At 38.8% G+C, this 14,458-nt stretch overlaps 1 long non-coding RNA gene across 1 annotated transcript; it reads right to left on the reverse strand.

Moving 5' to 3' along the window:
• Nucleotides 1-10,080: 10,080 nt before the first annotated feature.
• LOC130091273 (uncharacterized) lies at nt 10,081-14,173 on the reverse strand. Its single transcript, XR_008807791.1, has 3 exons — nt 13,793-14,173; nt 12,455-12,640; nt 10,081-10,354 (listed from the first exon to the last, which is right to left on the reverse strand). It is a non-coding gene; the product is annotated as an uncharacterized LOC130091273 (long non-coding RNA).
• Nucleotides 14,174-14,458: the final 285 nt, after the last annotated feature.

Here is a 14,458-nt window from a genome sequence, read left to right on the forward strand (position 1 = left end):
CAAACGTATATAGCTGGATGGCCTCAGTTTCTCCGGAAGCTGATGAAAATGGTGGGAATTTTGGACAGGACAGGAGCCTGGTTAGAGAGAGAGAGAGAACAAAAGAAGGTAAATATCACGGCTTACTGTTATGATACATAAATGTAAGATAACATTGGAATGGACAACAATGTGCACAGTGATGTTAGTCAGTGCCGTTCATTATAAAAACGATATGAAAATGAACATTAGAAATAGATGCAAAGATATGGAGTTGCATGGTCACAAGGGATAAATAAAGCCTCTGGCGTTGTTTTCGACATTTCTGAAAGGAAAATAAAATACTTTATAAAAATAATCCTGTGTGCCAAAACTGAAGTTTGTGGTCTTTAACGTCTCTCCACTCTTAACTTGAAAATATCTGATCGACCAACGCTATCTCACGACCAATTCGTACGAATTCGTACTAGTGATTAAAAGGTGGCTAATTCGTACTAATTCATACGACCTCACTCATACGAATTCGTACGATTTGTCTAAACCCACGTGATGGGTAGGTTTAGGGGCGGGGTCAGGGGTAGGTCATTCGTACGAATTCATACGAATTTGGTAACTCGTAAAATATGTACGAATTAGCAAAAATCGTACGAATTTGTACGAGTAAGGTCGTATGAATTAGTACGAATTAGCCACCTCGTAAAATTCATTTCTTACCTTCTGGTTTCCTAATCTAGTTGTCTAATAAACCTGGCATTGTGTACTACGATTGTTGGCTCTTTGATGAATGCTTTGCCTTTCTTCTGCAAGTCTCTTTGGATAAAAGTGTCTGCTAAATGCATAAATGTAATGTTAATGTCTATGGGAAGAGTTTTTAGAATGATCAGCCAGTCTAGCTACTACGAAAATGGTGAACTGAAACACAATGCAATGCAAACACACAACCTTCAACCATTTTTAATGGCTTTTGTTTTTCACCACAAATAGATGAAAGAGGATTTATGGGTTTGTAACACTCCTGAAATGCAAAGGTTGCAGATTTTGGAAAGGTTGGAATCCATATTGGTGGCTTTTTCAATTGTTCATTTTAATGAGAGCAATCAAGCATCTACGGTTTTCCTTTGTGTGTGTGTGTAATTCTACAATTTTTAACATGTTCACTCAGCTTAGTCATTATAGTCTTAAAAGGATGGCATTTCGAGATCTTTTTAAGTATTTTATTTTGCTTCAAATAATGCGGTAAAACAAATTTGGTTATCTAGAGAAGGGTAATGCATACAACTTCCCCACACTTTTACATTCATTGACCGTATTAGTTTACAATTCCTCATTCTTCGTTTGCTTCCAAAAGTGGTGCGAATCTTTTCTATACCCCGTCACCCTCAGAATTTGTGTACGATTTGTACCAACGCCATTACCAGTTTTCCCAAATTATATGTAGAGAGGTTTATGGACAATTTAATCCCTGCAGGAGTCTTGGCAAGACCCCTTTCTCTGTCAATTTTCACCCTCTGCTTCATTCAAGCCCCCTCTCTCTTTCTGCGCCTCTACAATGTGGGGTTTCTTTCTGTCTCTTTTTTTATATTCCTGCATATCTTTTTTTTCCCCTCTAGCCCCCCACCCCCGTCCCAAACCCCTCAGACAGCATGCAGCTTATGCAAATCACTGGCCTTTTATTCTCAGTTCTCGTCCTCAGCCTTGAATGAGACCTCAAGAAAACACACACTCACTCAACTCTCACTTGTTCTCATCATCACCACACTCTACTGTAATGAGAACAAAGCCCTTCATGACATTCTATGTTGATTATTGTAGACACACAATATTAAAAAGTTCCTAATATCTTCGCAACTGAGCAAAGGCCTAATAAACTAAGAGTGGAACGTGTATTCACCCTGTAGAACCAAAGGCCGGGGATCATTTTTCCCAATAGCCTCAGATATTGTTCCTAGATGAGGAGATGCGATGAGGAGGGTTATGGGATGGAAGTAGACTAGACTTTTTAGTGGGGGAATGGGGGGGGGGGGGGGACTTTGCTGTTTACCAAAGTCACTGTGACAAGGGGAGGTAGGTGTGTGTGTGTGTGGGCAGTGCTTGCTGCCATTCCCAGGGTCTAGAACACACACACACACACACATACACACACACAAGTACGCTGTGTATATATAAGAGTGTGTGTAAGGAGGGGCGAGCCAACCAGCCTGACTTCCCTCAGACACTTTGACAGGCGGGCCTTTTCACCAGCGCATTGCTGGGCCAGCCAGCTCTTGCTCCCTTAGCAACGGCCCCCTCCAGCCGGCCACCGAAATGACAGGGGTGGGGGACAGGGGCAGATAGGGTGTGGGTTACAAGGGGTGAGCTGGTTCACAGGGGTGGATGAAGAAGTTCCCAGTCTGGCTGGGACTCCTAGACATTGAACTTGAACTTGACTCTGAAAGCAATAACGAGGATCGCACGTCCTTTCATTTACTCACCTTAATGAACACAAAATCATATTTATTTTGTCCGTACAATGAAAGTCAAAGGGGTCCAATGTTGTTTGTTAACAATGGCAGACGTTTTATTGTTTGGTGAACCATCGATTTGTAGAGTAATCATGACAAATCCACAAATGACGTTTCAAGAAATTCTAAAACTTACAACATTAAACAACATATATTTCCTTTCAATTTACATTTTCAAAGCGATGGTGATTCTCCTCATTAGGATGTAAAGTGGGCAAAAAGCGAAGCAAAGCTACAAAGTGAGGATAATTATATCCCAAGGTCTTTTATAATGGTGGGGCCATGATGGAGGTTTAAGTGTTCCCTGGTCTCCACTCTCCTGTTTTTGAATTCCTAGTCCTGGCCTTTACTCTTGCGTCCTCCAGGATACAGTTTATTGACGTTCCCGTGAGTGGCTGCTTTAAGGATTTGCAGAGAAGACCTATAGCTTCGGTCTCATTTTATTGCTTTATTACAAAAAATTTTTGCCAGAAAAAACAAAAAACATTGCCAGATCTTTTCAACGCAACTCTAGACGGCTATTCCAACCTCATCTTTAGCACTCTTCATTGTTATCAACAAAAGAAAAGTCTGAAAGAACTGCTTTCCTAAGTGACCTCATTTTTTTTTCAAGGTTATGCTCTCAATATGATACAGAACTTCATTTTAATGGCATAGAATGAATAATAAGGAACACAAAAGTGCATTTAAACTGATTTGAAGTCACGTGAGGGTACTTTCATATACTTAGATTCAGCCCAAAACCCCACTTTAATGCATTATCCACATAAAAATAAATCCTGTTATTTACTCACCCTCATATTGTTCCAAACATCTATGACTTTCTTTTTTCGGTTGAATATATACTTTGAAAGGCAATCTTACTTTTTTTTTTTAGCTTTGGAGCAACATGAGGGTGAATGAATGACAATTTTCATTTTAGGGTGAACTATCCCTTTAAGGTACAATGCTCACTTTCATCCATCTGTCAAGCTTAGCAGCAGGTCATGATTAAGGTGCCGTATAGTTCTGTGATCTTAACGTCTCCATTGTCGTTCTGGATTACCTGCGTCTAATAGTTCAGTTTAGATCTACCCCTCTGCTGACTGCGGTTCTTTTTGCTGCCTGTTATTCCAGCCAGAGGAATCCCAATCCCAAGCTTTTCATGACCACTCGTCCAAGGACGGGGAGAAAAAGGTGGGGGAAAGAATTTCAAAGCTCCCCGTAGCTGATACAAAGCTAAGAACAACCCTTCGCGGGATAATCGTGTTTATCCCCAGATTAAGACGAGATCGACAGCTGAGGTATCCACAAGGGGAAAAAAAGGGGAATTTTCCCCGTAAAACACACAATGGTCTTAAACACGAACCCAAGAGATGCTTCTGAGTCCCTTCTCTCCACTGTTCATTTCTCAGTTATGACCACTGATGAAAGTGATTCGTAATGCTCGTCTACCCTTGTTAAGTGCCTTCGTTAACACTATCCATTCTCAACCTGTCCTGGAAAAATGTCTTAGGTTAAAATACATGCCAAAAAATATGACTGCTTTTTCTTAGAAAGCACTTGGCATTCCCTCTGCTGTCATATTATATGTTTCCAAATCTAATGTGGCACAAAGTTTTTTTATCAGAGCAAGAAATGAAATGTCACAGAGCTGGCTTTTAGAAATAAATATGTGAAGCCCTATAGCACTGGACATAAAGATGACATATGACGGGGAGAAAACTGTTAGTATGCCAGACAAATATTCCCAGATAGCCACCTCCCATAGGCCTTTGATATTAACATGCCAGCTGCAGCAACTGCCACATGGGGCCACAGACTGAGCCAGACAGTAAAAGCCCTCCCCCCTCCACATCTATTTTCCACCAAACACATGCTTCCTACATATTTTATTGTTCATCATCAGTGTATTTATTAACGTCAATTGTTTATCTCACCCTATTATTTTTTTCTCCCACCGAGAACAGAAAACCTCAGTTGGTGACTGTCCTCGTAGGCTTTGTACGAATCCCTTTCAAGTCCTCCAACTGTTCTGCAGAACTTTTTTTTCTTCTATTTTATTTAGCATAAATAATTCCTCCTCTCTTTGTGATTCCCCTTTAGATTTGCTGTGAAATACTGTCGCTGTCCCAGTTTAAACTTTCTCTGTGGTTTTCTGTATCACTGCCTTCATTTTGCTGGGTAATATATTGTAATGGAGCTTTAATGAATTGCTTGCCCAACTGCTGTGCCCTAGCAGAAGGGGAGGAGAGGAACAAACTATCCTTCAAATTCAACTCGAATTTTACATGCAAAATGCATTAATATATACTATGTGCTGCATCCACACTTTTTTCAAAGCGATGCCATAGACGAACCATTTATGGTTCTCCAAAGAAGCTTTCAGTGAACAGCCCCTAAAAGAACCATTTTGTCTAATATTTGTATACTCTAAAGGAATTGAATAGTTCCATGGATGTTAAAGGTTCTTCAAGGAACCATCAATGCCAATAAAGAACCTTTATTTTTATGCATTATATCAAATAAATAGATTAAACTGTACAATATAAAATGCTGCCCCTTTAGAATACACACGTATTACAATAGCTTTGCATAACAACTCGATACTCTAGCATGCACTGCAAAAATACATCACATCTACTTGCGCGAGCACACGTGATTGTGCAAATGATCACGCAATTCCGGGCTGCACAAGCATACAATGGTGCTAACACACTGCACGGATGAGAAATAAAGCCCTCAGCCGTTCCCTGAGGATAGTCTCTTAGGGTTTTGGTGCTAATTTAGGCATCTGGCTCTGTCTGGGCCTGAGCATCTTTCTCAGCTTATTACCCTCCACTGTCTCTAGCACTCCATCCGTGCAGACAATGGTGGGAAACGGGGGACCGCGGACCCACGTCAAGTACTCGCCGTACAATGCTGCCATTGTAGAAGAGGAGAGGGGTCTGGAATAATAATGTGGGCACTATCAAACTGTTTACCAACACAGAGCCTACAGCTGAAGATTAACTCTTTATTTATCGCAAATCATCATTTGTGGTATTGCTATTGATGCTTGAATATGTGTAAAAAAAAAAAGAAAAAGAAAAAAAGTCTCAAAACAGACTGACTTTCTTGACACACACACACAAATAAAACACATTTATCATCATGTACACAGATGCAAATGACCTTGTGTTAAAGTGATTATTGTGCCAGACACCTAGGGAGACATTTCAAGGATTTGCCCTTTTCAGTCCATGGGAAAAAATATATAATCAGAGTCATACCTAAAAATCCTCATATGCCACATCCATCAAGCACTTTAAGCTGGACCGCTACTACAGACAGTAATCCAAATATGACAGGGAATAGGATTTTTTTTTTTTCATTTGAATTAGAATTTCTTGAAATAATTCCATTTGTGCATATATACTTATATCCAGTGAACATTTGGACTGGAATTGTTTCACAGCAATATAGTGCAATTGTTGCTTGCTTGATGCAAAAAGAAAAAAAAAACATTTAATTTTTACCCATGCGTGTTTCCGGACTCAAATATTTGCGTGCGCATTCTGTTTGACTGAAAACACAAAGACCTGGTAAACCACAAAAACAATACACAGTTCAGAGCGTGATTTGCATATTGAAAACTGGAAAAATCTGGTATGGGTTTGGCACCGTGCCAAGCGGCATAATTAACACTTTTCAGCCACTGCTCTGCAGCAGTCACATTATGCTCTGACAAGCATCCACTCCCCCTGCTCGACCGCTTATACTCACACAACCAACACACCAAATGCAAACCTGAACATTTATTCTTGCTTCATATATTCGTAAACACAAATTTGCTGTTAAACCATCTCCAGTTCTGATAGTGTTATTTGTCACCTATGGAAAATGCCATGTTGTTGTGTAACAGTATTGCATTAGACTCTCTGTTCAAGAGTATAAAATGAGTTTTGTGTCCCTATCTGAGATTTTTAAGCACTGAAGGTCTTTTACATAAAACCCTGAGAGATGCAGAGGGAGGAAACCCCTCCCCCTCGCTGCGAGATACACAGCCTAATTAGAAATTCCATATTAAAGGTGCAGACTCTCATTTCCATGCTACTATTTTGTCTAAGGATGAGTTTAAAATATATAGAAATGGAGACTCTTAGTTTTGCATTGTCTCAACCCCCCCTGCATGTAGATGGAGATAACTATTTCCATATATTAATAACACCTACTGACACAAATGGGCTGTGTTAAATCTTAAATCTCTAGCTTTGTGTTGATGAACCAGTTCACTGTGTATAATCTTAATTTTTTTTTTTTTTGCCTGTTTAGAAATCCTAAAACCTATGAGTATTTCTTTTAAAAAAGGACAGAAATGGTTCTTGTCTCTCACATGCAAAATGGAGAAAGCAAATACTCCTTCTTAAACATTGCAAAAATAGTGTTTGCATCCAGAATAGACAGATTTTTGCACTGCACATTTGAGTGTATATTCATCCCTGGAAATTTCTAGAATGCATGTAAACACCATAGTTCTCTGCAAGAAAAAAAAAAAACATTTCTAAACGCAGATAGAACACGAGCACAACAATAGCATCAAAGTATTTTTTTGTCTTTGCTGTGAAATGCAACAATTTGAATTCAAATTTGAATCTAAACATTCAAAATATAAAGCATTGCCACGTGCCGTTTCTAAAGCGCCACTGTGCCTTTAATTGGGGGCTCAGTCCTCTCTGCTTGTTCCTATGCAATTATGTTAATATGCAGAGCTTGTCTGGTCTTTTTCATTAACAGAGGCGCTTGCATCATTGTTTCCTTTATTTGTAAGCTCCACGGGCACCTTCCGTACATCAGTGATCTTTTTTACACGTCTTTTTTGATGGGCTATTCTGCCAAGCCTCCTCTTTTTAGGATAAAATGTCAGTCTTTTTTTTTTTTTTTTTTTCATTTATGGACAACGAGGTCTTTTAGGCACACAGGGTTTCCACGCTCAGTAAGTATGCAAAAACGGTTTTCTGTTATTACGAGGAGGATTCAATGGCTTTAAATATTCAGTAGATGACGCATCATTTGTCTCATCTTCGCATCTCAATACATTTCAATGTATTTTGGATATTTGCGTTTTATTCATCTGTGTCGTTTTGGTTAAAGCACAAGAAGCAAAGCAAATCTGTCTTCCTAGAGCAAATGTGTTTCAGAATGCCTGTGTTCCACCTACTTTCATAATTTTCTGCAATAAACACACCAGCACAGCTCTGCGTATCACCAGCAATCCATTATGACGCAACCATTCACCTTTGTGAGGAACGTTTCAGTGTCTTCCATCCATTTCAATGACATAACACGCAGCTCTCTGTAACCAAGCGGCCTGCGTAAATTTCTGTTTACCACGTAACATCCAAGTGAACCGAGAGAGCAATGTGATGTTTTGCACCTCTCACTTTCTGACCAGCTAATGATACAAACTGTGGCTATTTTGCGAGGCACCGAATATCATTAAAAACAGCACAGTGTGAATCGGTAGACCTCTTCTCGAACATTAAAGTCGGGCAGGGCAGCGTACATGCTTTTTGTAATGTGTTGAGGGGTACTTGGCACCTTTGTGCCAGCAATTTAGTGTATCATTAAGCAGCAGAAACAAAAGTGCTCTTCAGTCCAGGTCGACTCGGTTGCATTGGTCAAGAGGATGCAGTATGTCAATTAGCTTAGTCTCTCGAGTGAGTTTGCGCAGCTCTCGCTTTTTTGGTTTCATCTGAAAATCTGGTCACCTGGTCATTTTTTGTGTCATCGTTGAACTGGCATGGCTCAGGATTTAGTTGCACGAATTTGTCCTTTGCAAACGCATAACACGACCTCCAGTTAATTAACGGGGTGAGTGCGTGAATTAATAGCTACGTCCCATTTGAAAATATGTATACAGAAGCACGAGGGCTTCATTTGCGTTCAAAACTCGCTACATTTCAGCACGAGTGTGTGCATTTAGGTAACGGGGCTAATTAGTCAGGAAAGATGAGAGTGTGATAGTCTTTTTAAGGAAAATGATTTGGGGCGACAGGGCCTAATCTTACGCTCAGAACAAACCACGAAACACATTCAATCTTTTTTAGAGACAAATTCGTGTAAGCATTTGCCCCATTCGTTTGCTTAACATTTCAAATTCCCTTGCAATACAACCGGTCGAGCTGAAAGCAGCCGCAATAACGCGGCAGCTAGTCTGATATAGGCTAACGATGTAGCTTACCTCATGCCAACACAGCCATTTTAGGAAGCAGCAGCCAGTTTCTCCATCAAGATGGCTTCCTGAAAGCACACCCCTCATTCAGACTTGCAGTCTTCCAGCATCTGGTGGTCCGTGGCAACTGGCAGCCTCTTTGTCCCCGTTGGCACTTGGGATGTAGGCTCTCACTCCTTTCTTTTTTCCCTCTTTTCTCCGGGGGCACAGATGGCACTAAATGCTTCCGTTGAAGAAGAAGGGAGGGGAGCTGGTTGAAGAAGGATGAGGGTTGACTATTATTTTTCTTTTCTTTCATTTGGACAATTGCACCATTTTTTCCCTCTCTCTCTCTCTTGCTCCAAAAAGGCAGTGTAAATGGCTGGCAAGGGGAAACAAGAAAATAAAGGACAAAAAGGCCCTTTTTAGCACTGCCAAAGCAGATGTCATGGCTACTACTATATATCATTTCTTTGGATTATATAAGGGGGAACATGTCGTGCTAAGCAACTTTACCAGGGACAGACAATCCCCTATTAGGAATGTTAATAGTTGTGCATTAGCACTACACGAATCGTGCAAAGGCACGCACGTCCGGCTTTTGTGTTATCATAGCTGTGCGATTGCCAATGCTGGTCACTGTGAAGGTATACTGAATCAGCCCACATCAATTACTGTCCACCCATAATTTCATTGAATAACCCTTATTCAATTGTGCTAGGTAACCAGTTTAGCTGGAAAAGATCATTGTTAATGAATGATGACAGAATTTCTTTGCTCACATTAATTTTACATAAAGTAATATGCGATGTGATAGTGGCCCATACATTCTTATCATTATCGAGATGGAGACGGACACATAATTTCCTCTCTCTGATCATTCATCGCATTGAAGCCTTTGGCCTAATGTCCTGCAGTCATACTAACCACGTATTCTCAGTCGTGGTAAAACACATTGCGATTTAGATTTATTTTCGTTCTTTTTCACACGGGTCAAGCCTTTGAGGGATTTTTCTTGAGATAATTATGCGCTTTGTGTTTTTTTTTCCTGTTATGATTAACAGCTATAGCGAGCCCTTTCCTTATTAATTTGCTAATATGTGTGTGAACTGCACAACGTCTGCCTGAAACGATTTGAAAGGCACACATATGCCATACATCATAATGCAACATTAATATATAGAATAATTAAGAGAGCCTTTTGGATTATGACCTGCACTTTTACTGTAAAGAATTTATTGGTGGCTAGCACAAATGTGAAACTGATATTAGTGTTTTTAAAGGCTAAATATCTATAACTGACATTTATATACGTATGCAATTTGTCAAAGAATGCCTGAGGATCGTTGGGGCTTTGATGAGTGCACATTTGAGAGGGAAAAAACTCGAGTATGCATAAATGTAGAACATGAATATGCATGTATAAATAGATATATAGATTTTCTGATGAAAGATTCATGTAATGCATTTAGTGTCTTGGACTTGATTAAGGATTACTATTTGCATTTGGCTCCTTTCAAGTGCATGCATTCATTAGCATATACTTTATGATGTACTGTGTGTTTGAATCAGATTTACTATACAACTAATTGTTCTAATTGCAATGTTGCATTGTAATACGCTTTGATTGCACTTACCAGATGGCGTTTTTCCCTTAGCTCCAGTCCTCTGGTCTCTCACAAAGACACTGCAGTTTGAGAGGCTACACTAAGTTGGAGTAAAAGAAATTAAGATGAGACAATAATCAGAATATTTCAGTTTTACATATAAACACACATACATTTTTATTCATTAATTATTATATATAATTTACAAACAAATAAATGCCAGACAACCTTGAATTTAAAATTTGACCTATGGCCTAATATGCACCTTAAATCACACTTGGCATGTGAAACAATTTTTGGGGGGCAAATATAGAGAATGTAAATCTGCCTAGTCAGCTCATTAAACTTTTTTTTTTTTTTTTTGCTCATTATTTCTTTGTGAGTTCTTACAATTTTACATCTTTTGGGTTTTTTTTCTTTAGGATGTGATTATCAAGATTTTTGTTCAATTTTTTTTTCATTCAGTTTAATTGGCACTCTGATAGTGTTTACACATCATATTTTCTAGCCTTAGAAACCTTTCTGTCTGTTTCTGAAAATAGAAATATGCATCTTGTGTATTTAGTATTATCCTTAGAGCAGTGAAACAATGACTTTCAGGCCAGGAAATCCAGTCCAAATCAGGTTCAAATTTCCTACATTTTAGTACACACGCCATTGGATTTAAAAAAAAGTATGTATTTTCAATTTGATATTGAGTCAGGATTTTCATTTTGTCGGTATAGTTGTCTATAAAGTAGATTGTTGTCTCACTATAACACATATTTTACTCAGACTTTTTTATTTAATGATAAAGTATTTTTTAATATAGGCTATGGTTTACTAAAAAGCATTGTAACTCACAGACACGGTGTGTGTGTGTGTGTGTGTGTGTTGCTCTGCGTGACGCGGAGCTCCAAAAGCGCTCACACTTCTTATGATTTTAAACTCATAAAAAAAGTCATAAAAAAAGGACACGGGGATTAAAAAAAATCCATTCTGCATTATTTTCCGCTGCATCTTTGACGTGTAGGCCTACAGCCAGATTAATATGGCCAATCATAATTAAGCTGCTTCAGCATGATGTCATTGCTTAAGAGTTGTGTTGTGGGTCAATGACGTCACGTTCATTTTTTGTTTGTTACCCAGATCGAAGTTGTTCAAGGCTGCAATAAAATTCAATTCATACAAAAATGACTTGAATGGCCTACGTCTCTTTCATAATTAACAAGGTTTTCATTAAAAAAAAAAATGTTTTGGGGGGCAAAAATGTCTAGCAAGTGTCTATAAAAAAAGAAAGAAATTATTTCGTCTGAAATCCATTAGTGAATTTTTAAAATAAATAAAAAGGTTTAATAATTTTGTCTCTAAATCAGTAAGTGTGACCAACACGCAGGAAGCCATTTTGTACAAAATGTGTTTAAAAAGATCATTTTAGGGTGAGTCTGACATCCTTATTTGTCATAATGAGATTTACAACTAAGCATTTGAACGCTAATTTATCCTCGATTAGTAACAGACTAATTGTAAAATCCACATGGAGTCCCTTTTCTAGATCATAGCAAGATTGAGATCACGCGCATTATTACAACGCAGGCCTCATTTGCGCGTGTCAGGTGCGGAACAAAAGCAGGCGTAATAACAGCAATGAGTTTTCCCTGGTTGAGGTAGGCTAATGATTTCGGGTGCTTTGAAGCAGTTTGGGAATGGGAACTAGCTTGGAAGTTTATAAACTTATTCCGCGTAAAGTTAACAATGCACAACACTGACAAAAGTTTTTCATTTGCAAATTAGTATCTTGTGATGTATAAGTAAATAACTGCAGTTCAGGCTTTCTTTTATTTCTCATAGCTTTTTAAATAAGTTATTTGTCCGACTAAAGTTGACAACAAAACCAATCTTGATTGGTCAAATGATAACTTTAAGAAACAATTATGGAGTAAAATAAGCAATAATAATTCATATTTTAAAAATAAATAGTGTAAATGTAGTAATTTTATATAGTGTCGACACGTTAAATCGTTTGATTTTTTTAAACAAAGGCACCACGTTTACGAAATTGTCTGAAATTGAAATAGTGAATGTGTTCACAAACGTGCACGCGTCCAAAGGTGTATTGAAAATAATAAAGGCTCAAGCATGATTTGTCATCGTATTCCTTTACATTGCAGTGATTTAAAGAGCCTGTATGATTCACACAGAGGGGGCCTGCTTACCTCATGCAGTTTCCCTGCAATCATTGCTTCCCACTCAACTTGTCCACATGCAGTTAAGGAGGACGTTTCTACTTTCGGTTATCTAGCTTTATGAAGGAAGATAAACACTCATACAGCTAGATAACCAAAGACAGCAACTACCTCCTGTCAACACTTTTTAAATGTGGAACATCTCATAAAGTTGACCTGATAAATGAAAACAGGGTTAATGCGCAATAAAATAAATTACACTCAAATTCCATTTAATTGACTCTTTTTATAGACCTGTAAATGCTGTTAACAAGTCAAGTGTTGAAAGGACTTATGAGGTTCTGAATGTGGATTATGTGGTGAAGAAGACATAATCCACATCCACAAGTTGCGGTTTCTGTCTGGATGCGTTTCAAATTGAGCCTTTGGAGTTATTGTCAGGGTTTCCATTCAACAAACCGATTTAAACAGGATTTTGTCCCTGCCTTCCGGTCAGTAATAATCTTTTAAAATGACGATTATTAGGTCTAACCATTTCATTTGGCTCATTAGGCCCCAACAATCACACCACATGTCTACATCATGCATCATTTATGCCGTGCATTATAATTCAGAAACTGCAAAAGGTAAGGCCTTTTTGCAGTTTGATTTCAATCTAAACCCAAATAGTTTATAAAGTTAATATTATATTGTCCTTAACAAGAACGTATTTAAAGCATATCTCAGTTGTTCGGTTAATCACGAAGCTGTTCGAACGTGTCTCCTGAACCCACGTTTCCCCTCACGTAAATGTGACGTCATACAGTTAAATCTATAGCTTATTTAAATTTCTGTTGTTTCTATATAGGCTAATGCAAATTGTCCTGCATTTTTTTAAACAAGTATGCATGCTGCATTGTATTGAAAGACGTTTATAGCCTCACAAAATATAGAGCACATTATACATATAAATATAGTCTAAAGGAGTAGTGCAATAAACAGATAATTCTTTACGAAAACAAAATGCCACTCATTTCACGATCAAGTTATTAAGGGCCAAAGAACTACAAATATTCCAGATATTCTAGATGCACAAAGTCCAGACAGTGTTCAGAGGGCCACATGCACTTACCACTGAACATGGCCTTGTCTGTCACATGGGATGATGGGGTCAGTTATAAGCAATTCATGTCAAATGTTAGGATTATACACACATATATCCATGCATTTTTACAAATATGCATTTAAAGTCAACTTATGGACTACTGTCTATAAGAGTTCTAATTCATTGTGACCAAAACAGTGATTCAAGCTGTACTATGAGTCCATTCACTTTTAAAAATGCACAAAGAGTAAGCAGAAACAATTGAGATAATTCAAAAGTCTTACTTCAAACAATTGACGTACATATTCCTCTCTGTCAGAAAGTAAGCTATGAGTGGCCGTGTGTCGGGGACAAATAGAGGTTCCCGTGCGTCTTGCGTTAAAGAACATGACGCTGAAATCTCTGAGCAGCGCAGACGCAAGCCAAACTCTTCCGTGCATCTCTTCAGTGATGCGTTTTCCGTTCAAAACTCGCAGTCCTTAACTATTCAGCCATCGAATGTTACGTCTCAGCCATCCAGGGATTGGAACGGGCAGTTTAATTTCCAAGATGGGGAATTCCACCCTTGAAAAGCATGCTTACAGTGTTCATGCATGGACGTGAGAGGAGATGCAAGGTTTACTTTATGAAACCTGCACGCGATGTTCTCATCTGGTGGATCTGGTGTTCTCTCTCTCCGGCTTGAGAGAGTCTAGTTTCTGACTAAATGCATCCTCCTCTGGCAGTTCTCTCCTGCAGTGACGTCACTCCAGCAGCAGGCAGCCGAGCGACCAATCACACGCGCGTGCTCCTTGTCTCCCTCTCTCTCTCTCTCTCCCTTTTGCGCGCGCGCGCTTTCCCTGGTATACTGAGTGCGCGCGCGTCAGAGTGTCGCCTATAGGTTCCAGAGTTCCTATAGTAACCTAACCTAAAATGAATTAAGTCATGCCTATAGTTTCAGCATTCCCCTG

Source organism: Rhinichthys klamathensis, unplaced genomic scaffold (genome assembly GCF_029890125.1).
Source record: "Rhinichthys klamathensis goyatoka isolate OS25496 unplaced genomic scaffold, OSU_Roscu_1.1 h1tg000165l_1, whole genome shotgun sequence".
NCBI classification, from domain to species: Eukaryota; Metazoa; Chordata; class Actinopteri; order Cypriniformes; family Leuciscidae; genus Rhinichthys; species Rhinichthys klamathensis.